Consider the following 27498-nt stretch of genomic DNA (forward strand, 5'->3'; position numbering starts at 1 on the left):
AAGGGCATCTAGGTTGTTTCCACAATCTAACTATTGTGAATTGAGCTACGATAAACATTAATGTGACTGTGTTATGGTAGTATGCTAATTTTAAGTCCTTTGGATATAAACCAAGGAGCAGGATAACTGGGTCAAAAGGTGAGTCTGTTACAAGTTTTCTGAGGAACCACCATACTGCTTTCCAGAGCGGCTGCACCAATTTGCAACTCCACCAGCAATGTACAAGTGTGCCTTTTTCCCCACATCCACACCAACATCTACTATTGCTTGTGTTCTTGGTAATAGCCATTCTAATTGAAGTAAGATGAAATCTTAAGTTCTTTTAATTTGAATTTCTCTAATTACTAGAGATGTTGAACACTTTTTCATATATTTATTAATTGCCTGTATTTCTTCTTCTGTAAAGTGTCTGTCCAGTTCCTTGGCCCATTTGTTGATTGGGTTCTTTGTATTTTTGGTGTAAAGTTTTACAGTTCTTTGTATTTTTGGTGTAAAGTTTTATAAGTTTATAAGTTTCTAAATTTTGGAGATTAGTGCTCTATCTGAAATGCATGTCGAAAAGATTTTCTCCCATTCTATAGACTCTCTTTCACATTATTGATTGTATCCTTTGCTGAGAAAAAGCTTTTTAGTTTCAATCGATCCCATTTATTGATTCTTGCTTTGATTTCTTGTGGAACCAATGTAGATGCCCTTCAACAGATAAATGGATAAAGAAACTGTGCTATATATACACAATGGAATATTATTCAGCCATAAAGAAGAATAATATTATGAAATTTGCAGATAAATGGATGGAATTAGAGAATATCATGCTAAGTGAAATAAGCCAATCACAGAAAAACAAAGGCCGAATATTTTCCCTGATAAGTGGATGATGATACATAATGCGGGTTGAGGGTAAGAGAAGAATGGAGGAACTTTAGATTATGTAGAGGGAATGAGAGGGAGGAGGGGGCAGGGGTATTAAAGATGGTTGAATGAGACAGACATCATTACCCTGTGTACATGTATGATTACATGAACGGTATGAATCTACATCGTGCACAACTGTAGAAATGGAAATTTGTACTCATTTGTGTACAATGAATCAAAATGCAGTATGTAAAAATAAAAACAAATAAATAATAAAAAAGTTTAATGGTTATATTAACAGTCAATACTAAGTTTCATTATCTGGAAAACTGTGTTCTTACTTACCTAATATTTACACTTACACATCTTTTGAGAGGCAAAAAAAATGTTACTTTCTCCACAATGTTCCTTCAGACCACTTTGATTGTCCTTTTTGTTGATTGTCCTTTTTGTTCTGAGGGAATCCCTCTATTTTAATAGTTTTAGACCTTATTGAAATGATCTATTTACAGAGTCTATTCACTCAATAGGCTATATAAACTCCTTGAGAAGAGGAGAAAAATATTGTTGAAACTTTTTTTTTCTATTTATTACCACATGATTTAATATAGTAGGTGATTAAGAAACACTTTGAATTCAAATAGTTTATTTGGATATTAGAAATTTCTAATATTTAATATAGGAAAGAGTTCAAATTCTTAGTAGAATGCGGAGAATACAGACAGATATACAACTGTCATGTATATAAAAGATACATACGGAGATACTAGGACATGTAGATGCTGCTATGATCACCTCTAACATCTACTTTATGTATAAAATGAGATTGAGCCTATTTAAGCCTATCTGTAACCAAAGTCAAATCCAAAAAAGATATAATATTTAACTAAAGACCATTTTAATCCAAAGGTAATGATTTCATAGATTCTTTTAAGACTTTGAGCCAAATATCTTATAATATGCCAATATAATAATATATCTGTTGGATCTTGATAATTTGCATACAGCAAAACTTCTGCTTCATATATTTGGTATCATATATTTGAAGACCTTACATGATTTTATAAATTAGACCATTGAAAGTATTTAAAATATTAAAAATGTTAAAAGAATTTCAAACTCAGTGTGACAACCCTTGCCAGACTTTCCCTGTTGCAATGCACCATCAGTCTGGAAAATTGAAAAAAGTCAAGGTTTGTAAATAACTGCTGCAGACCACAATTCTTAATTAAGTCATGCTTTTGGAGTTATAAACTTTAATATACTTTTTCATGGCATTCTGTATTTTACAATAGTTGCTCCACTCAGAATATATTTCCTCTGACAACACTGGGTATATTAGTCATTAATAAATGGCTTCTTGTTAGGAAAATAATCTAAGGGAAAGATCTCCACAGAAAATAATTTTGTCAGAGATCAGGTTAACAATCCTACTAAGCTTAGAGTTCTGTGAGTGGAACTACAGTATTCCTTCCAGGTCTTCAAATGAAATAGTGCTTCTGCTTCAATAGAATTCTGTGCTAGACACTTAGCTAGGGACTTAAAAATGAGCCTCTTTGTATAAAGGGAGCTTTACTGGTAAAGCAAGAACATTGCATTGTATCACTTTCTACAACACCACAACAAATATGTCTTGAGAGCTCTATTAAGTACACAAGAATCCAACAGTGACACATTTAAATGCCAAATGCAGGAGAAAAAGTACCACTAGCATTTCTAAGGGACTGAAATTGGGTGGCTCAGGTTTAAACTGTTGTTCTACTGTGACTAATGATCCTCTTGCCCTCGAGTGGCTCTAAAAGTTGAAAATGGATGTCAGTATTATTATATATTATCTGAGATTCTTTGGGAAACTGAACTGGAGGAGAAAAATTCTCAGTCTTCAGTCCTAGAGAAACCCTCGTTGACTTAAGAGGAATTTATCAATGTAAAAGGATTAGTTTATTACTACTTTAAACCCCTCATGCATCACAAAGGGATTTGCTAAATACTTTCATAGGGACTGCCCAGTGCTGCCAAGGGGCTTCAGAAAGGCACTGAACCTTCTGGTGATTGAAATGTACACTCCTGCTGCAGTGAATTAGCATAATTAGAATCAAGACTAGATGTTTTCATAGGAGCTGATTATATGCAGCTCCAATAGAATCATTACTTTAGCCTGTCTTATCCTTGAGGGCATATGAAGTCTTGGAAACAGGTTTTAAATATGATGCCTGCTCAGCAGGTGAGCAACACTTTGGCGAGAGGTACATTAGCTGTAATTTATAAGGTACACTTGGTGGCATTTAACATTCTAATTATATGTAATGTTAAGATATGTTAAGTAGTAATATATTGTGTGTGTTAACCACTTTGGATAAAAGTTCCAGCCTATCTATATTACTGTGATCTATTGGAGGAGCACAAGATTATTCTTCATGGTATATTAACCAAATGAAATGTTAGGGTAATTGAGGCCAGAATCCCTATAATTGTAGAGTTATGTGTCTAAAGTGAGCATTGGTAGCCATGTGTGGCGATGCACACCTATAATCTTAGCTACTCAGGAAGCTGAAGAACAAGGATCAGAGGTTGGAGGCGAGCCTGGGCAAATTAGCAAGTCTCTTTCTCAAAACAGAATTTAAATAATGGACTGGAGATGTAGCTCAATGATAGCATGTAGTGTTTACTTAGTATTTGCTAGGTCCTAGGTTCAATCCCCAGTAATATTAATATTTCATGAAGAAGAAATAATATATATATATATATATCATTGATAGATCCAGTTTGAACAAAATGCACATGTAGCCACACGTTGGTAAGTCAAACAAATGAAAACAAAACCCACAACCATTTAAGTTTCATACTAGCAGCTTTGTCATTAATGTTCTCATGGAATTCTTTTGTTTCAAGATTCTTTTAATACAATTTTGAATCTTGTTTTTTACACTTAGAATTTATAATTAATCTCCAAATGGGCTTGCTTACTTCTTACCAGTACGTGTAAAAATTGTGAAAACTAAAATCTCTATATTACTTGATTATTATACTTCCCAAAGGTGCCTAATATTATGAAAGATAACCTTAGGAATACATTTTTCCAGCTTAAGTAAACAGCAACTTTATTTTCTAGTTATCTTACTTTTTTTTTCAAGGTGACTGGATGATTAAAATAAATGAAATCACTGGATTTCATTTATATTGACACTGCAATTAATGAATAAATAAATATTTAATTATGGGACAGGATTTTTTTATAATGGTTGCATAATTTGGATTTGTAGAATAACTATGAATAACAGAAAATAAGTTATGGATATTTCTCTTTATAAAATGTAGATAAGAAAATCAAGTAAAAAAGAATTTTTTTTAATGTTATCTATTAGAGACCATGACCTGATAACTAGGTGAAAATTGTTGAAGACAATTTTATTAGACACCAAGGCAGGCCAGACTGTTTGAGGACACATTTGATTGGTGTTGAAGTACTTTCAGATATTTTGTATTTATTAGTAAATGATTTTATGCAATGTATTTGCATTATTCATGTTTACAGGAACAACTATCTTCCCCCCACAAAATTCTCTTTCAACCTTGAAACAATCATAATAATACAATGACCATAAATATAGAAAGAACACAAATCTAATTTTAAAACGGATTATGGATAGAAATAATTAAACCTACATGTGTACTCCCTTTTCCCATAGACACGTTTTATACTTCAGACATGTGTCAACTAAAACATGGTAAGTGCCTATATCCCAAATGCCTGAAATATAAAATAAGTAACAGATCCATTCTGTGCACAATAGATCCAACACACATTATAATGAAAATACAGAATCAGGATAGAATTTTAAAAGTTGCAAGAGAAAAATTGATGGTCACATCTATAAGCCAACCAATTTAGATTTCAACTGATTTCTCAATGCATATGCTAAACCAGGAGGGCTCAGAATGATGTATACCAGCTTCTGAAAAAAAATTAGTACCAATCAAGATCACTATACTCATCAAAATTATTCTGCAGAGTTGAAAATGAAATAAAAACCTTTTGTGATATACTGAAAGAATTCAAAATCACAGTCTACACTATAAAATCTACTCAATGAAATACTTCATGAAGAAGAAATAAAAAATAAAAATGAAAACCAAGATAAGGAAGAATTACACTAGAAAAATTAGTCATTTAAAGGAGAACTAAGTCTGAATTAACATCAGAAATAAATCAAAATGGTGGGAAATAAAAATCATCTTTTTTAAAATTAGATTTTCACCACTATGACTGAAAGACCTGGCAAGAGTAATTTTAGAAGAGGAAAAGCTTATTTGGGGCTCATGGTTTCAGGGTTCTCTGTTCATAGACAGCTGGCTCTATTCCTTGGGGCTGGAGGTAAGGCTGAGCATCAAGGCAAAAGAGTATGGCAGAGGGAAATGACTCACATAGTGATCAAGGAGTAGAGAGAGACTCTACTCTCCAGATACGAAGTATATAACAAAGGCACACCTCCAGTGACTTGCCTTCCCCAGCCACACTTTATCAGTTGACAGTTATCAATCAGTTAATTCCTATTATAGTGTAAACTCAAGGATTCAGTGAAGGCTCTCATAACCCAAACATTTTGCTTTTGAATTTTTTTGCACTGTCTTACACATGAGCTTTTGGGGTGTACCTAATATCTAAACCATAACAATCTTTCTATAATATCATTGAATGTAAATGGTCTAAACTCTTCAATCAAAAGAAATAGATTGGCAAATTGGATTAAAAATCAAGATCAAACATTATGTTATTTGCAAGAAACACATCTTACAAAGAAATCCACAGACTGAAGGTGTAAGGATGGGAAAAAACATACCATGCAAATGGTAGCCAAAAGAAAGCAGGAGTAGCTATTCTCACATAAAACAAAGTGGACTTCAAGCTAAAATTAATCAGAAGAGGCAAAGAAGGTAACTTAAAATGGTTAAGGGAATCATCCAACAACAAAAAATATTGATTGTAAATATGAATGCCCCAAACAATAATGCATCTAAATACATAAAACAAACCCTACTCAATATTAAGAATCAAATTAACAATACAATAATACTAGGTGACTTTAACACACCTCTCTCACCACTAGATAGATCACCCAGACATAAACTAAGTAAGAACTTTCCTAAGCTAAAAAAATGCTATTAATCAAATGGACCCAACAGATATCTATAGAATATTCCATTGTTTAGTGACTGAATTCACTTCCTCTCAGCAGCACATGGAACATTTTCTAAAATAGACCATATCTTAGGTCACAAAGCAAGTTTTAGGCAAAACAAACAAACAAACAAACAAAAAAACAGAGATAACTCCTTGCATCCTATCAGATCATAATGGGGTGAAATTAGAGATCAATGACAAGATGAAAAATAGAAACTAACACCTGGAGACTGAATAATATACTTCTTAATGATGAATTAATAGCAGAAGAAATCAGGGAGAAATAAAAAAAGAATCTTAGAAACAAACAAAAACAGTGACATGACATATCAAAACTTCTGGGACAGTATGAAGGTAGTTCTAAGAGGACAGTTTTTAATAATGAGTTTATACATTTAAAAAATAGAAAGATAGTAAATTAATAGCATAACATTATACCTTAAACCCCCAGAAAAAGAACAATCCAACACCAAGATCAGTAGAAGATAGGAAATAATTAAAATCAGAGCTGCAATTCATGAAACTGAGAACAAAAATATACACACATCAATAAAACAAAAAGTTTATTTTAGAGGATGAACAAAATTTATAAACCCTTTGCCAAACTAACCAAAAGAAAGAAGGGAAAAGCTGAAATTAATAAAATTCACAATTAAAAAGGAAATATTACCACAGGCACTAATGAAATCTAGAGAATCATCAGAAACTGTTTTGAAAATTATTCCAATGAGGTAAAATATCTTGAGGATATTAGTAAATTTTTAGAGATCTCTCCAAATTGAACCATGAGGATATATAAAACTTCAGCAGATCAATATTAAGTGATAAAATTAAAGTAGCTATCAAAACACTTCCAACAAAGAAAAGCCCAGGACTGAATGGAATCTCAGCTGAGTTCTGTCATATCTTTAAAGAAGAACTAATAACAATTCACCATTATTCCATAAAACAGAAAAGGAGGGAACACTGTCAAATTCATTCTATGAAGCCATTATCACCCTAATACCAAAACCAGACATATCTAGAAAAGAAAACTTCAGAACAATATTATTGAAGAACATAGATGCAAAAATCCAAAATATTGGCAAACTGCATAAAAAAACACATTTAAAAAATAGTGCACAATGATCATGGGGGTCTTATCTCAGGGATGTAAGTTTGGTTCATTATACACAAATTAATAATTGTAATTCACCACTTAAGGATAGACATAAGGATAAGAATCATATGATTATCTCAATAGATGCCAAAAAAGCATTTCACAAAGTACAGAATCCATTAATGTTTAAAACACTGAAAAATGAGGGATAGAAGGAACTTACCTCAACTTGGAAAAGGCTATCTATGACAAAACTAAGACAAACATCATCATCAACTGAAAGCATTTCCTATGAAAACAGGAACAAGACATGATGCTCATTCTCACTACTCCTACTCCACACAGTTCTTGAAACTAGTCAGAGAAGTCAGGCTAGAGAAGAAAATTAGAAGATAGTAATATGAAAAGAGGAACTCTAATTATCTCTGCTGATGACATGATCCTTTACTTATAAGTTCCCCCCAAAAATCTACCAGAAGACTTCTAGAACAAATAAACAAATTTAGCAAGCTATAAGAACAACCTATATAACTCAATCATTTTCCCATACTCCAATAATGACTCTACTAAAAAAGAACTTAGGAAAATTATGCCATGCACAATAAATTCAAGAAAAAATTACTGGGGAATTAATCTGACAAAGAATGTGAAGAACTTCTAAAATGAAAACTATAGAACACTTTGGAAAAAAATCTAAAGATCATAGAAGACAGAAATACTGCCTATGTCCTTGAATAGGCAGAATTAATACTATCAAAATGGCCATACGTCCCAAAGCATTATACAGACTCCGTGCAATACCCATCAAAATACCAATGACTTTCTTCACAAAACTAGAAAAAGTACTTCTAAAAATTCATTTGGCAAAATAAGAGAGCCAAAATAGACAAAGCAATCCTGTGCATAAAGAGATTCTGAAGACTTCACAGTAGAGGACTTCAAATTATTCTACAAAGCTACAGTATCCCAAACAGCATGGTACTGGCACCAAAACAGACATGAAGACCAATGGAATAGAATAGAAGACAGAGAAAAACTTACATAAATATATTATCTGATTCTAGACAAAAGTGCCAAAATACATATGATAACCTTTTTAGTAAATGGTGCTGGGAAAACTGGAAATCCAAATGTAGAAGAATGAAAATTGACCCCTATCTCTCATCTAGCACAAAAGTTAATTCAAAGTGGATCAAAGAACTGGGATTAGACCAGAAATTCTACAACTGTTAGAAGAAAATGTAGGCCTAATACTCCAAAATGTTGGCATAGGAATCAGCTTCCTTAACAAGATTCCTAAAGCACAGAAATAAAACCAGAGTCAATAAGCAGAATAGCATCAAATTTAAAAAAACCTTCTGCACAGCAAAGGAAACAATTCAGAGGGTAAAGAGAGAGTCTACAGAATGAGAGATTTTTGTCAACTGCTCTTCACACAGGGCATTAATATGCAAAATATAAAAGAAATTTTAAAAAATGATATCACAAACACACACATACATTTAATAAATGGGTTAAAGAACTAAACAGTTCTATCTCAATAGAAGAAATACAAATGACCAACAAATATATGAGCAAATGATCAACATCTCTAGTAATTAGGGAATACAAATCAAAACTATAGTGAAATCTCACTCCAGTCAGAAAGGCAATTGTCAAGAATACAGGTAACAGTAAATGTTGGTAAGGATGTGGTGGGTGGGTACATTTCTACATTTTGGTGGAACTGCAAATTAATACAATCACTCTGGAAAGCAGTATGAATATTCCTAAAAAAAAAAAAAAGGAATAGAACCATCATAATATTCAGCTATCCCCCTCCTCAGTACATATCCTAAAGATTTACAATCAGCATACTCTAGGGATACCACCACATTATGTTTATAGTAGTACAGACAATATCTGAGCCATGAAACCAAACTAGGTGTCCTTGAACAGATGAGTGGAAAAAGAAAAAGTGGTATATATACATAATTGAGTATTACCTCTGCCACAAAGAAGAATGAAGTTATAGAATTTACTTGTAAATGGATCAAATCTGAGATTATCAGGCTAAGTGGAAAAAGTCAGAAGTACAAAGGTCAATTTTTTTTCTGATATGTAGAAGCTAGTTTAAAATAAGTGTGTGTGTGTGTGTGTGTGTGTGTGTGTGTGTACGAGAGAGAGAGAAAGAGAGAGAGAGAGAGAGAGAGAGAGGGGAGAGAGAGAGAGGTGGTGGAGAAAGGGGGATTCAATTGTAATAGAAAATTGATGGACTTGCTAAAGGGGATAGATGGGGAGGGAGAAGGGCCAAGATAAGGAAGAACAGTGGAATGAATATGACCTAACTTTCCTATGTACCTCATGAATACATCACAGTGAATCTCCCCATCATGTACACACATAAGACACTAACAAAAGCTAAACACCTGTAAGTAAATAATGTAGAGGGAAGGGAACAGCAGAGGGAGGAAGGGAGAGAAAGCAGAAGGACAGGGGATTGAAGTAGAACAAATTATATTTCATGCTTTTATGTCAAAATGAACCCTAACATTATTAAAAACTAAAATAAACCAATACAAAGAAAAAAGGATTTTTAATCTGATTTTAATTTGTCCCATGTCCTCCCACCCTTTATTTAGATTTGTTACTGAAAATTTCTGACATCATCTAACTGGAAAACACATCCACGTCAAACCTCCAATCCAACTGCTTAGAAGATTGATGGGATTATGAAGCCTGAGAATCAATTCCTAATCCAGCCTTGACAATTTTTTTGCTTTTCTTTGGCAAATTCTGAATGTTATTGGAGGCACCGAGCTCATTAGATGTGGATAGCAGTTTTAACAGCATCTATAGTATTGATACTATTGTTGGTGTTAGTGACAGCTAAATAAATGGTCAAGTGAAATTTTGAAGAAATAAAGGGTGAAACACTGCCTAAGAAGCCAATCTTCAGGGCAAAAAATGGAATAGAGGCATATGGAGATGAGATGCAAATCCTTGTAGACATAGAAAGAGATGCAGATGCTCTGCAGGTGGACATTTCTGTTGGAGTCTCTGTGTATTTTTTACAATTATTTCCACTTTTCCATATTTTGATACACTCTAACTCTACTTGAACTCATTCTGAGTGTTATTTTATAATAAGATATACATGATTATGACCCTGTATTAACAAAGATAATCATACCTGTTTGTTATTTCTTGAGGACTCAGAATTACTTTTCTGGAGAGTTGGAGGTTATAGGGACTTGTTTTTTTGACATTTTTCTACTCGTATTTTCTAATTTTAAATTATAAGTTTATGAATATTTTACCTTGGAGTGTACTGGGGAATTATTTTAGAGACCAAAAGAATATGTTTAATTTTGTCATTTGCAATAGAAATATATGTTTGTAATAAGGTTGCTCCTCCACTAAAATCATGTTTCAACTTAAAAACATTAAGACTTTATCACAGTGCAAAACTCATATGCACTCAGTAGAAACTATACATTGGTTTCCGAATTTTCAATTTTTCAGGGGCTGCTACATATTGTCTGAGGATCTTTGGGATGCTGGGAAGCAGCACTAACCTACAGCTCCCAGTCAGCCACAAGATCATGAGGGTAAACAATCAGTACTCTAGAGTGCATTGGGTTGTGAATCTATGAGACTGTTATTTTAGGTGCACTATAGGCATTTTTTATTTTGAATATTTTCAGTTTATGATAGGTCTATGGGGCTGTAACCCCATAGTAGTGTTAAAGCACATCTGAGTTTCCAGGGCATTTGGTTGGAATAACAGATGTTTATTTCTCTTACACATAGTTTTCTAGGTAATAGAGTGTTCCAGGTGGCTCTATTTCATGTATTCATCCAGAGACTGAGGTTGGCTATCATCTTTCCTGAAAATGTGATTTCTCGTACTTTGGGTCTGAACTCTTAGTTATAGGAAAGGAAGAGAAAGTAATTGGTGAGATATTAGATTCTCTACAAATAAATTATTTTCTCTTATAATTCTTTTGTATATTTTTTTCCTATATAATGATAGTACTTAGAAATCATAAGTTGACAGAAGCAATCATGCCAGGGATTTTATCAATTATCAATTAAATATTTTTTACTCATTTAAAGATTCTACTCAGTTTATATACATATTAATAAATATAAAACTAACTTAAATGTATTTTAATAAAACAAGATATGAAATTAAATGATGCATTAACTCTCTAAAGATCAACATTGCCATCATTCTCCTCCCAGAGCACTTCTTATTATAAATAACAGTATTATAATTTTGCTTAAATAGGAAAACAAGCTTTAAAATAAAAATAAAATCCAATATCATACAAATCAGACAGAGTTGTCATTTTTTTTTTGCCATAATTGTGTGAGAACAGCTTTAATTATGTTAAAGAACACTAAATAGGAAAGTGTCTAAACTCTTAAAAGTGCTATAGTTCCAAAATTTTAATCACTGATGAACAAGGACTATGGTTAGCAGAAACTGAAGAAAGCAAAAATGAGATGGTGTTTCCTGGATTAGAAAGGTATTGACCTTTCGATTCTCCATTTCATTTACACTGATTGCATTGGAAAAGGAGAGTGAAGTCTACAAATTGTGGCTGATGTGAGAAAGATAAAAAAAAAAAAAAAACAAATGTAGAAGTTAGAAACTATTGGAAAATAAGTTTGAGGTTTTTTTCTTTACCCCTCAAACTAAGGAATTCAGTTTTCTTTCCAACGTGGTACAGGAACAGAATGATATAAAAGTCATTAAAATAGGAAAGTATACATGACTATATATATATGTAATTATGTATATATATGTATATATGTATTCATATACATATATACATATATATATGGGATATATATATATATGTATATATATATATGTCCCAATGCCTTCATTCATTTGTACGACAAAGTCTCAGTTCTAAATTTCAAAACAAAAAATGAAAAAATCTTCATTTGGATTTTAGGATCAAAATTAAGCAGAATTAGCTTTTTGAATAAGTTTGGTGACAATCCCATTCTACTTGGCCTCTTCATGTAATCTTTCTTTAGTTTAGCTATATGAATGTAAATTTAGAATCAAGAGTCCTAGATTCTCATCTGGCAATGTCATACTTACGTGATTTGGGGCAAAGTGCTCTTTTCCCTGTATCTATTTATTTCTCTTAAAGTAATATATAATATGTTCTCTAGATTTTTTCTCCATCATTAAAGTTTTTTTGGTAGGCAGGACCATTACTGACCATATAATATCATACAAATTATGAAAGATGAGTAAACTTTTGTGCTGATTATAATGAAGGCAAGAAATACAGGATTGTGCCCATTTTGTCAGTTTCAGCTCTTGACCTATATATCTCTCATAATATTTTTCAGCTCCTAATTGCTTTTCTTCCCTATTCCTTTTCACTCAACTTCATGAACCTCTAAACTTCATGAAACACTGTATTTGAACTACATGGGTTTTACTGTGCCTTTCATGCAGAGACCAAAACTATTGCATACAACAGATTCTTTGAAAGCTCTTTTGCCTTCACTGAATCCCAACCTTTAATACACCTCCTTAGCCTTCATCCTAGGTTTTCTTGCCCTTTGTTCTTTCATCCTCACAGGACGTTATGCAGCCCAATTCAAACATTCCCATAACTTGAGAGCCACATTCAATTAAACAAAGCTTTTTGGTTCAGCCAAACTTACTTTGCCTATAGCTCTGCAAGTGTGCCCCTGCCGCAGAAGTGGAAGAATAATGACTTAGATCTTCATCCCACAGGCAACACATTAAATAACCCACTATTACTAGGTGAGGGGCCCATATCCTCCATCTGAATTTAAGGAGAATAGTTAAGAAACAAAGTCTAAAGCTCGGTTTTTTGGTTTCAAATACTATTTCTGCCATCTAGCATTTCATAGAGAAGTAAAATAAATGTTCTCTCTTATACTGGTATTTGAGTTGAAAAGTCTTAGAAGCAGAGGACAGGAGAAAACTTAGCCAAGCAGAGCTGGATTTGAATTTTGGCTCTAATTCTCATTAGTTGTGTGAATCGGGGAGAAGACCTCTTGCTATCATTAACAGTTTCTTATGTGGAAATTTGAGAAAAAAACCTAGTGAAGCTGTGGTAAGGATCAGTAATTACACACACAAAATGTCTAGTACACAGACATCACTAAAAAATGGTAGGTACTACTATCCTCAGTACATACAAAGGAAAAAATTAAGAAGATATACAAAGAGTTTTAAGTAATATGTGATGCAAAAAAATATATGCAAGGAGTGCTGGGGTACTGCTCAGTGATAGAGTGCTTGTCTAGCACCTGTGAGGCCCTGGGTTTGATCTCTACTACCCCCCCCCCCACACACACACAAATGCAAAGAAAAGAATGATCAACATTCATTCAACAAATATTTTTAGTTTACTTGTTAGGGTCCAGGCACAGAATGGTGCAGCAGAGAATGAGTAACAGCAGACTTTGCCCTTCACTCCCATTAAATGCACTCAGTGTGATTTCTGGGGGAAGGAAGGAAGGAAGGAAGGAAGGAAGGAAGGAAGGAAGGAAGGAAGGAAGGAAGGAAGGGAGGGAGGGAGGGAGGGAGGGAGGGAGGGAGGGAGGGAGGGAGGGAGGGAGGGAAGGAAGGAGGGAGGGAGGGAAGGAGGGAGGGAAGGAGAGAAGGAGCCTTTCATTGCCTATAGACATATTTTGGGAAAGATAAAAAGAGAATGGTTCTGTTCCACTAAAGTGGATTCTAGGGAAACTTATGCAAATCATTAGCATAATTATTTTTCTTCAAGAATAATAGTCTTTCTGTAATCAATAATAACAATATTTTTGAGTTTATGGACATACAAACTTTTAGAAATAAGTTGAAAAAGTATTTCCACATGATGAAAATATTAAATTACAAAAGCATTTTAACAAAACAAGAAGCTTATGCCTGATCTGTACATTTTAAAGAATTCAGTAGCAATACAAAAAAATAAAATAAAATAAAAAGGAAAATCAGCTTTCAACAAAGGAGAAATGTGAGATGCCAACACATCTGTGATACTGTACTTATGATACTGTACTGTACTTCTTAAACCCCTACACTTTCCTTTCTGAATCAGTATGCTTGGTTGACTTGGAAAAGGTATTAAACAATCCATATGAAGATCACGTTTCTAAAAGAGAACTTATCAGATAGGTATACTGGATTTTTTACAGTATTTACCATTTCCTTGATTTAATAACCAAAAATGATTAAATGGTTTCAGAAAACACATTAGGGAATATATTTGAGTGTGAAAAACATATTACAAGTTGAAAATATTCTGAAAGCTTGTGTGTTTGTGTGGTCCTGGAGAACATATATCTTTGATAGTAACATAAATATACTGAGCCAAAGGTGAGTTTGCTTTTCAAATTCAATACCTGAGATTTTAATACCTCTCCAATTATTTTAAGCTTACTCATAAATAGAACTTCAATAAAGTTTTAGGCTTATATTTGAAATTGTGTTTTTATTTTATTTTCTTCTTCAAATTTCAGTTACTTGAAGGTATTTTCAAACTTTTCTTATCAAAATGGGATGGAATCTCATAACATTAGAAATTTTTATTTACCTGCATACTCTGGAATTATTTACATTTCGCTTATGAGTAATATGATTTCAATGAAAATCCCTCTGTCAACTTTTTAATCAGGAGCTGAAACCTAGGACTTTTCTTTTATCTTCTATTGCATTCTTATTTCAAAAAAATCATGAAAAAGAGCAGGTGTGTGTGTGTGCAAAGCTTTAATAGAAATGAAATCTGGGTCTATGAGTCAATAAGCTGGAAAATCCTAGAAAGAATCTGTATGAAACAAAAAGATGAAACTGTGGGTTGAATCAATATGCTGCAAGAGTCTAAAAAGAATCTATATGAAACTAAAGATGAAAATTTGAGTCAAAATAATACTGTAGGTGAGGCAAAAAGTTGTTTTAGTCAGCTTATTTCACTGCTATGACTAAAGGACCTGACAAGAACAACTACAGATGAGGAAAGGTTTATTTAGGGGCTCATGGTTCAGAGGTGTCAGTCCATAAGAAGCTGGCTCCATTCCTTGGGACTCAAGGTGAAGCAGGACATCATGGTGGTACAGTGTGGTAGAGAGAAAGGTGATCAGGAAGCCCAGAGAGACTACACTCGCCAGATACAAATATATATCCCAAATTCATGCCCCAATCCCCACCACCTCCAGTCACATTCTACCACTTCAGATACCACTCAGTTAATCCCTATGAGGAGATTAATTCACTTCGGATAAACTATAACCCAACCATTTCTCCTCCAAGCCTTCTTGCATTTTTCTCATACATGAACTTTTGGGGGACACCTCACATGCAAACCATAACAAAATAATGGGCTTTTTATATTCCTTCAACTTAATGCTAAAGTTCTTGATAACAGAATGTCTTCACGGCCATAGGGAAAATGACATCTCCTCAGTGGGATATTTCACAAAATAAAAATAGAAATAATGAGGGCAAGAGAGGAGGTGCTGAAAAGGGTTCTGATGCTCAGATAGTACTACCAGAGCAATTTAACTGTAGAGAGAGAAGAGAAAAAGGAAAAAAGGAAAAGTAATTGCTGGCAACTGGCCAATCATAAAATTGGTAAATAAAACCAAGTTTTAGTTCTTTAAAATACATTAAATTGATAAGTTTCTGGCAGTTCTAATTAAGAGAGAAAAAGTTTATGAAGTGTTTATTGAGAACAATTTTAACTACAATGGAAGCAATTAAAAACACGAGAATGTTATGAACACTGCTACATTAGTAAATTTACTGGATGTTTGTACAGAAAAACGTAGTTGAAAAACATAAATCTAATGTTTAAACCAACAAAGAAAATTAAAATACAGTGAAATGTTGTCACTAAATAAGCACCATGCTCAAGACTTTTTATGAAAATAAGAGGACATAATCTGTAAACTGTGATTCCCTGGATTTAGATTATTATGATTAGAGACAATCTTTTATAAACTATTCAACATTTTAAAAATATTCTATGAAGACTATAACTTACTTTAAAATGAGAGAAAACTTAAGCTTTAAAAAAGCTTCAAAGTCAACATGCTTTCATATAAACAAAGTACAGTGTTGATATGTCAAATGAGAATAACTAAATACATAGTTTTATAATTAGTTTTCATCAAGGTATTTATATAGCGTTTACTGTTTGTATCAGGTGTTAAATAAAATTTGATTTATACTGATTCATAAATTCAGTCACTATACATTTAAAAAAATGTATGAAGCAATTAATTCAATAACAGGTTTGAATAAGAATTTCTCAATGGATAAAACAGATGGATCTGCCAAAGTATTTCACAAAAAAAAATCATACTTGGAGAATATTTTGTTTAAAACACAAACTTCCATTAAATTTCAAGAGAGGGAAGCATTTAAGGATGTTCTTATCCTCTTGTCTATTTGAATCATCATTCACTAGAAGAATAATTATTAGAAGATTCGCCTGATTCATTTTCTTCACAGGCTAACTATACATGGCATGACATATCGCAGCAATTACTGTCAAGAGAATTACTATTAAAAGAATCATTTTCTCTGCACTTAAAGTGTTTTCACTTAAAACAAAAAGAATAAAAGTAGTCATTATGTGCCTATTATGGAATGATCTGCCCCTAGATATCCGCAGAAGTCTTTTTCTTCTTTTTGGTCTTCAGATATGGCTGATCAAATGTCATTTCCTCAAAAAGGGTTTTCTTTGCCACCTGTGTTAGATTGTATTTTTGTAAACAATTATTCCCTATTCCAGGGTTATAATTCTTTCTTGCCCACTTCCTTCAGGTCAGCCTTCTGACTTGCTTTGTTCAACAGGATGTGAAGGGAAGTGATTCTTCCTCTTGGCAGAAGCCTTAAGCATCTTCACACTGTTGTCCTGGACACATTTGACCAGGATGCTTTCTAGTGGTCTGGACAGAAGCACCCCCATTAGCCTGAATCCCCAAGGGAAAACAACACGTAAGAGCACCATGCTTGACCTGGGATAAACCCATAGTATTAACTATAATTACTCTTACTGCAGTGAACCTGAAAGAATTGGGATTTGATTGTTATCATGGTGTATCCTACCTATTTTCAGGGAAATAGCTACCTCATGTAAAATAGCAGACACAACTCCTCTAACTCCTCTAACCTGCTTTATACTCTTGTAGCACTTTTTGCACTTATGATATATTTCTGTGTATATTTACTTCTGTCTTCATCCATAAAACTGTTAAGCTTTATGAGAACAGAGATTTTTCTTTTCATTATTGAATTCCTGGTGCTTAGTTAAGTCTTTGGTGATCATTAGCCAAATGGAAGGTGTATGGAAAGAGGAAGAGCATTGCAAGCTAATTTCAAAATCTTCCTAAAAGGCCAAAGAAGAGATATAAACTGTTGAATTATAACAACTTCATTGTGGTTATCCAAGCAGTGTTTTTCTGATCAGGGGTGAAGAACTACTCAGAAATTTGAGCAAGACAAGATTAGTATACAGAAAAATTAATTATAACATAATTAGGGTAAAGGGGCAGTCAAGGAGAGATAAAGAGAACTGCAAAGAATATAAGATTAGCAAATATAAGAAATAGCCACACTTACACAGACATGCACACACATGCACAAGTAGCACTAGGGTTGAGATAGAAGATTCAAGAACAAGCTTCAACCCTTTCTTTCCCAAACCATAATTCAGATAATACACTTCATCAGTGAACATTGTTCTTATGACTTACTACATGGTAGAGATGTCACTCTGTTTCTGTTCCTGTGGAACTGGCTGGAAATGCATCATCTAAGAAAAAACAGTTGGCTGGACAGTGGCTCACTATGGCACTCTTTCTGAACTACCCAAGAGAGTATACCAAGGTAAATGCTGATCTAGTAAACTGCAAGAGCAGGCCATTGAAGAAGCTGTGTTACAATACCACAATGAGGAAGCAAGAACGCTTTCCTCTTGCAATATCTGTCTAGCACCTTCTGCATGTAAAGCCTAAAACTACACTGGCAAAAGTAAATAATAGCTGAAAGGTCCAGATTTATTTTCATAGGTTATGCCATGCAGCATGAATGTGGAGTTGAGAGGCTTGTAAATGACACTCAGGACAACAGATACTGATGATTGTTTCAGAGAATTAGAAAAGAGGTTGGATACTGTGGAGAGATGTGGAGCCATTAACAAAGTAGACTTGACAGGATTTGATAACAGATTGGATGTGTGATTGAAGAAAGAGGAGTCAGAAATTCCTAGATTGCCCTGTGGAGGATTAATTTCCTGACATTAGGAATTCAGGAAGAAAATCAACTTGGAAATTCAAAGAGATTTGTGGAGAATGAAGACAGTGAAGCTATACACTAAATATAAGACAGGGTGAACTGTCTTTTGGGTAATTGGATATAAAGATCTGGCGTTCAGGAAAGAGAACCAACCTAGGATATAGATTTTGTATTTTCTGTTCAAAATAATTACTAAACACTTGATATTCAAACCAGCATAGAGTTGCTAGTAATATGATTAAATTTAGATGACCTCATCAAGAATGAAAAGAGAAGGCTGGAAAGGATAAGTACCCCTGATGACACTAATATTTAATAGTCTTCTTTGTTCTCTTGTCTTCTCTCAGGATGTTTAGTATCACTTATTCCCTTATCAAGGTTAGGCCTTATGAAGTCCATGGTCTTTGTTTCTCACGTTGAAACATTCTATATTCCCCTTTTCTTTTCTCGTTTATGGCTACCATGACAGGGGCACCTGATCCATGAGCAGACCATGGATTTTTATAAATTCTCATACAATGAATGATGTGAGTTGTCATGAAGCAACATCATCTCAATAAATCAAGAGCACCATCTTCATGGGGTACATGGTCCTGAGTGAAAAGAACTTGCTCTCCCAGAGAAGTTTCATAGGTAACCATTCTTAAGTGAATTATAAGATCCCCTGGAGAAGCCAAAGGGCTATGGTTGGGAAGTCCATGGTAATTATAAAAGCAAAAATTGTACAGTTAAGAAAAACTTCTAAGAATCTAACAAAAGAGAGGAAGGAGAAAAGTCACATGAAAATGAGTAAAGAAAAAGAAAAGATTATATAAGAACATTAAAGCTAAATTTTCAAGATAAAGTACAAAAAATAAGGTAAATAATTTTACACAAGTAAGCATAAATAAAAAATAAAATATAAAATCAAAGTCAAGAGCTAAAGTAATGAGATTTAAAGATTCTAACAAATAAGGTACATATTTAAAGATGTGAAAGAAATTAATATTCTTAAAATCCTCAGACAAAATGTAAAAATGAAATTCATGACCAAATAATTAAAAAATATAAAACTATCTAAATATCTTAGAGTTGGAAAATATATAATTTATAGTTTTTAAAACAGAAATAGTATAAGCTGATAAAATAAATGTTAAAGCTATAAAGAAAACACTATGATCAGTTAATATAGCATCTTTGAGTGGAAGATTGGCAGGGTACAAATGAAGAAATCAAATACAAGTTGAAAAGGGAAACACATTCTTAGATTTTCTGTGTGTATACATTTTTTGTGTCCATTCCACCACCTTATGCTAACCTGGCTCAATCTGAAAAGTGGCACAAAATCTTTTTATTATAGTTTTTATTTCAAGTCAGGACAATAAGATGACACCCCAGTGATGTAGAAATACTGAAACATTAATGAATTCCAGGCTCTCAGAAACCCTAGCAGTCTCCAAAAAATCAGAGAAACAGCAGATTTACTCATGTATCCCCTAAGTCATCAATATACATTGAGCTCTATCACGAAATTATGTTTGGAGGAAAGACAAATTAAAACATGAATGAAAAAAATTAAACCTGGGAAAGAGTCTTGACTGGCAGAAAATTCATAGCTTCTGGTGGAAAATTCATATTTGTATACTGTATGTTTATCTCAGGATGACTTGAAAAGTAATTTCCTTATGAAGATTAGAAACAGAGAAGCATTGGCAATTACCTATGTATATGATCATAGCTCATACGTCCTCCATTATTTAATAAATCACTGAAACATTTGTAACAGAATGAAACAGAATTCCGATATTATAAATGTTTGGCTTTAAGTCTCAATTCTATTTCTTATTGACAGTAAAGTCCCCCCCCACCCCCCGGCAATGTCTCAGATCCTCAGACTTCTAATATCTGAATTAGGATAGGCTACAACCTGGAAGGGTACACTGAAGCTTAAAAATAATGCCTCTAAAGTATCTGGCACCAGTGTAGAGGAACAAGAGTGGTACCTCTCATTATTGTTCTACGTGGAGTGACCGTGGTAGCCCTGCTCTGCAGAAACATTGACCTTCAACCATAAACTAACTTGATCAACTAGCAGGGGGTTTGAAAGGCCAAAACCAAGGCAATTAACTATGTTAATGGATGTCAAAAAAATGAACACTGCTCCTCATTTAAGAAACTTCAGTGTCTTTCCCTCTATATTAAATTGGAGACATTAGTAAAATAAAATAAATATTGGATACAGTTCAAATAATTTTCATGCTGACTAATTCATTCGTGGAAGTATCTTTCAAAGTAGTGAACTCTTATTCAGTAAGAACAACTAGTGTTGTCACAATTAATTGCACGGATGACCATTCATATAAAAACAAGGGGACACGGTAAGTCAGACATGACAGGGTCAGAGGACATGTGGAACTTAGTCATTTACCACAATAGGATTTGCCTCTAAGGAAAGAAAAAGTTGTTTTAAGTATTATTGATTTTTACTTGGAAAATGTGTCCTATTGATTTTTCCATCTAGATTCTTAACTATGGCTTTTACTACACTATTCTTGTCTGTAATGACAACCAATGGAAAACACAAGAACAGAAATGGGATGGTCAAAGGTGGAAGAAAGATAAGATGGGTCTTCAAAATTACTACTTAAAAGGTTACCCCCACCCCGAGCACGTGTAATATTATTTCAGAGTTCTACTTACTTGTGAAAGGGAAACAAAAGTTTTCAGGTTCTTAGTTTTGGTTTTTTTCTTTTTTTCCTTTCTTTCCTTTTTTAAGTGAAATGGTGTGGTGACTTTACAGAGTATGCAACTGGACTTGCTGTTTCAAAGCTCCTGTGCTTGTGGGCAAAGAATTCCTGGATTTCCGCCAAAAGTGAAGTTCAAATTATTTGGAGGGATTGGCTGTTGAAGGCTCTGTATTTCTTTTAATCAGGCTGTGTTTTTCACAGCTGTCATTAGTCGATTCTAGTTTATTACCTGTTGGGACTTGGCGTTCTGGCATTTGGAAATGTATTTATTCAGTCAATGTAAAAAAGAAACAACAACAAACTGTTGCTATTCTGAAGAAGGGTGTTTATCATCTGGCAAAGCACAGGCACCAGTCTGTGCTTCGAATACCTTGTTCTACACAGTTACCTGGGAGACAGTGCCTTTGTTTTTCTTTTATTCCTTTTCTCCATAAGTCCCTCCTACTTTTCTTTACAGTCCTCTCTCTCTCTCTCTCTCTCTCTCTCTCTCTCTCTCTCTCTCTTTCTCTGTGTTTTTGTCTCTTCTTTCCCTTTCTATCTTCTTTTCAGAGTTCCCCTCTATTTTTAATTAAATTTGAAACCTCTAAATAAATCATTTTCCTTCAAAGTTCAATATTTGTACAAAACAGCTTTGATGTAAAAGAATTTTTTTATTAGTCTATCAGATAGAGCAGGACAGAGTGAAAAGAGTAAAGATTGCAACTCTCCGAACATGCTGATAGACACTACCCTTTATCTTAACAGTTTATGATTTTAGTTTATGTCGATGAAGCAATTTCTTGTTAAATCAGATTCACCTAAGAGCGCTTGAAATTTTCAGTTCATTTAGTTAAGAATGCTACATTGATATCTTTTGGGGCTCTATAGAAAAATTTTATTTCCAGACATTCATTGCTGAAAGAAAGTTTTAAGAAACCCCTACTAACTAGGCAAGCTATCAGTCTACAGAACATTGAGTTTACTATCATTCAGAATATTAAAAATCTATAGTTATGTAGTCTAAAGACTTTTGATAAATCTATTACTATATGAAAAATTATGAGCTTCTGTTTTGCCTTTATAGTTAACTTTAATTTTATTTTTAGTTTTTGGTACCAGGGATTGAACCTAGGGGTGCTTAACCACTGAATGACATCCCCAGCTCTTCTCATTTTTTTAGTTTGAGACAGGGTGTCACCAAGTTACTTAGGGTCTCAGTAAGTTGCTGAGACTGGCATTGAACTTCTGATCCTCCTGCCTCAGCCTCCTGAGTCGCTAGAATTACAGCTGTGCACCACTGGCCCTACCTATAGTTAACATTAAATACCAACCTGAATACAGTAATTCATGTGAAATAAGAATGGCACGTATTATTCAGATGCCAAGGCCTTTTAATCAGTTGTGTTACAATATTTGATCAGAGTTCTTACATTGTTTTCTGTATTTGTATACTTTGTTTTCTGCAATGATCACTGAATCAATGTAAATGGCTTGTGTTTCACATGGTGGAATAATCAGTAATTTAGCTCTCTTGCTCTTTCCAGTCTTTTTTGTGTCTTAATTTTTTTTTTAAAAAAAGCAGATATACTGCCTTTAAGAAGCTGTCATACGGAATTAGCTTATTTTAACTGAGTCAGGTAGCAAAGTTAGCCATGGGATTGACCCACCGTATAAGAGATATAGTTAACCTATAGGATACAGTGATCTGTGGAAGGTCAGCCTGAGGTGAGGTGACACAGCTTCAATAGATTTGAAAAGTACTCCTCTGCTTCTCTAAAGAGTTCTTCTAACTGGCTCCAAGGAAATAATGAGATAACTTGAAATCCACTAGACATTTTATGTAAGCTGAGTTTTTGTGCTTGGAATCATATTAGGAAGAGAGTATAAGAGTGGCACAGGGATGTTTAAGCCACCTGATCACCTTCCTGAAGCAAAATTGGAGATGACTAATTATATTGCCTAAGGTTAAGTCTATTTGTGCCAGCCTCTTTACTTAAAAAGAGACTTTTCAAAAGTAGTTCCAAAAAGCAAATGGAATAACATCATCAACAACTCTATTTTTTTCTTCACAGTCTTCCAATGCAAGGAAGCATACATGTTTAAAGGGATGCTGTACAGAGTTGCCTTCCTCAGTCATTTAATCTAGTGAATGTGGAAAACTGGAGATCATAACTGAAATTCTGCAAACAAACTTGTTACCACTTAGAATTTAAACCTTATGAAAAATTATGCCTTCTCACCTTGCTCTTTGTGTTTGCACACCATGTCACAAAGGTGCTCAACAACAGAGAAGGCCTCTGAAGCCAATCACTAGATCATACCTTGTTTTAAGCCTCTGAGTTTTAGTCAGTCTACTTAGTTTAATGTTATTTTATAGTTATAAGATTATCTTTGTCATTTAAATTAACATAATACAATTAAATATAACAATATTTACCTTCAAAAAGCCTCACGGCCTGCAAAGAATGAAACTTTATGTCTTCAAATTCTTAACCACCTAAATCCTCTTCCAATGCAAGTCAGTAAATTCATTCGACCTTGAAATATTACTAATGTGTCATGCCACATTTAGAAAATCATCCTATTTGTTCACAACCCTTTTATTCTTAAGATCTTTTGACATTTCATTGCTTGTCTTTTCAAAAGAAAAGCTACACAAAATAATCTAAGCTTACTGAGAATTATTACTTTATTAATTTTCATTTTCACAGACTATCATCACAAATCAAATTATCATCTTATGAAAAGCAACAGGATCATAACAAGGAACTCCCTTGTTACTCCACAAGTGTTTCAGTAATTTGAAACACAAAGACAGGTAAGAACACCTCTGAGGAAAAATTTGTAAGTATTTCCTGTGAGGTGTCAGGAGCTTTGCATTCTGACCAGTCTTTCTGACACACTTTGAATCAGGTGTCCCTAAGAACCAAAATAGCAACTTTCCCCTGGACTAGCATTTGGTAAACATCTATCAGTCTAATAAACACTAACCAGATCACATTAGTAAATACACAGCTCTTAAAAATGTGTTATCACCATTCAAATTCACTTTTATAGAACTGAAGCCCAACATTATTTCTCCTGGCAGGTACAGCTGTCAGGAGAATTAACAGTAGCTTAAGCTGAAGGATTGGGTGCCTGCTGGGAAAGGATGTGCAAAGTATACATTTGGGAAGCATTTTGATCAAAGAACATAGAGATATTGCTCCATGCCACTGTTTGATGTCCCTTTCCCATGTTTTATTAAACTTCCATAATCCAAAAGGATCAGGTCATTTAAGTATAATCTATAAAATACGGTGAAAATTTGTTTGCAAAATACAAGACATGTGTTTAAAAGAAAAAGGACTGTAAGTAAAATCGGGTATGAGAACTAAGAATAGAATCCCTGTGAAGCCCCAGGAAAGACTTGCAATGAGAGCAGGGGATTGGGAACACACCTGTCACCTGGTAAACGCAGGCTAGATTAGGCAAAACTGACACAGTCACCAAGAGCAAATCCAGGCCAACATGCAAACCTTTGGTTTTAAATTTTGAGATGGTAAAACTAAAGATCAGAAATTCAAAGACCTAGACTGGAAATCCTGCAAATCACTAAAATACATACTCGTTTTCTAAACAGGTCAACAAACATGGTTTACCCTAAGGAAAGAACATATCAGTGTGTAAAGATTCAATGTATAAAGCAGGCTTTAGCAAACATTTTCCATAAACTTTGGTAGTATATTTGCAGTTCCTTTAGTCTCTGTTACTACCACTTAAATCTGCTCTTATAATGGGAGTTGTAGTCATACGCAATAAACATGCTAGTGTGGACAGGTTCCAATGAAACACTATTTATGAATACTAAAATTTGAATTTCCACATAATTGAAGATTTCATTCTATTTTGACTATCTTTTCACTCATTTGAAGTCATGTAAAAATGTGGTTTAATTCACAGGTTACAAAACAACAGGTATGACATGACTTTGACCTGTGGATTGTGGTTTATTGACCCTAGTACAGAGAAAAGAAATCTATATAATAAGTGAGAATGTTTCTCTGATGCTGGGGATATGTAAAATCCAGAACAGTTGTTTTTAAGGGGATATTTTATTCTGAACTTATTTTCCAAAAATCAATAGCATCAGTGATTTGCAGTATTCTTATTCAATTCTTCTGACACAAGAGCCCATGGCTTAATTTAGTGAAAAATTAAAGAACTTAAGTAACTTTGGCAGATTCAGCCTAGTATTATTTTAGTTTCTTTGTATATCTTAATCCATTTACTAAAACTATCTTAGAGAATCAAAGGACATTTTAAAAAAGTCATATATTTTCTATAAAATTTGTATAGATCTAATATATATATATATCTAAATATAACAGGATGTGTAATTTATCACATAGCAGTCACCTGAATTTCAGCCTTCAGTACTCAAATAATAACTGTTACATCTAATTTTAAAGATAATATTAATGTTTTTCATATACAGTTGTTAAGGGTCTAGACTACAGAGACAGATTACTTGTGTACAGATCAGAGTTCTATCCCTTATTAACATGATTTTGACTAATGCTGTAGCTTAAATCTTAGGTGTCCCACAAAGGCCTATGTGTTAAAGGCTTTGTCCCCCAACTGTGACACTATGGAGAGGGGGTAGAACATTTAGGATGGGAAACGTAGGGGAAGGTCTTCAAGTCACTGGGTGTGACCTTGTAACAGATAGTGGGACCCCCAAACCCCTCCTTCTTTTTCACTTCCAGTCCTGAAGGTAAGCAGCTCTCTCTGCCCTGAATCCCTTGCCTGGATGCACTGCCACAGGCCCAAAGCAAGGAAGTCAATTGATTATGGATTGATTTGGCCCAAAACTGTAGGCCAAAATAAAACTGTCCTGTGTATAGATGGGTTATATCAGGTAATTTTTATAGTAACAGAGAGCTGACTGACATGGCAAGTTACCTGAATCCTTCACATCAATTTATTCACCTATACAATGGAACTTTTGAAGTCACTTACATAAAGGACTTAGGATAGGAACTGACATGAAATTGGCATTATGGAGATGTTTGACTTATCATCATTATCAGAAACTATCTTTTCATGTCTCATCTGCTCAATATCACAAATTCCCCAGATCAAGCATAGTAGCATTCACACACACACACACACACACACACACACACACACACACAATTTTGGTAAAAATTCGGATGATAGATGAAGTGATCCAGATAAATGTCTCTTAGTGAGTTTTAAAGGATCTTGACCAACTTTAAATATACCAGTCATTTACTAATTAAATTCCTCTCCTAAATCATAGAAACAGACCTCTTCAAAAGCATTCAAGAATACTTAATCTATCAGTTATTAGAGGAAAAAGTTTTGACTTTCAGGAAAAAGTTACTTAAAGATTTTAAGGACACAGATCTGAGCAAAAGAAAGCAATATCAAACAGTCATGTTTGATTTTGATGAAAAGAAATAGGATGATACGATTCCACTAACAGATTACTCATCTTATTTAAATGACTCTGTCCCTCTGGTTGAATATTATATGTGCATTTTTATGTTTAGAATATTTTTTGTGCTACAGGAAATTCAATAAGAAAGCTAAAAATAGAAATGACTCCCAACTCCCATGGTTATGAATTTGCCTTTGGGTAAAGTAATTCAACAATTTGGTTGCTGTTTTCAGCTTCAAATGTTTATATATTATGGATGACAGTACTGCCACTAAAGTATAAGACTTTCTATATTCTTGTCTTCAGAATCTTTTAAAAAGTAAATTCTAAAATAAATGTTTACCATTTTAACATTGTACAAGATCCAAATTTTGAGACACAAACAACAAAACAACAATGAAAACAAAACTGTGGTCAAAACTCCAGATGGATTATATATAATATGTGAGATAACTACATGAATAAAGTTAGATTAAATTCTTGAAATTCCACTTAGATTTAGAGATTAAAAATATCATTTAAAATATGAAGAATATATTTTCTAATATTTTCAAAATATATGCAGATTATATTTCCTTATGCTACTCAAATTTTTTCAATGTTTTTCTTAAAGAGGTTCTTTGACAAAGGTGGAAGAATATTCCACATTTCTTTCATTTCTTTGTTTGTTTGTTTGTTTGTTTCTTTTTTTTTTTTTTTTTTTTTTTTTTTTTTTTTTTTTTTTGTACCAGGAATTGAACCCAGGACACTTAACCACTGAGCCACATCCCCAGCCCTTTTTGTATTTTATTTTTTTGAGACAGGGTCTCTTACTAAATTACTTAGGGCCTCACTAAGTTGCTGTGGCTGGCTTTGCCTCACTATCCTCCTGCTTCAGCCACCCAGGCTGCTGGGATTAATAGGCATGCACCAGGACAACAAGCAATA

This window comes from Sciurus vulgaris, assembly GCF_902686455.1.
Source record: "Sciurus vulgaris genome assembly, chromosome: 5".
In the NCBI taxonomy this organism is placed as follows: domain Eukaryota; kingdom Metazoa; phylum Chordata; class Mammalia; order Rodentia; family Sciuridae; genus Sciurus; species Sciurus vulgaris.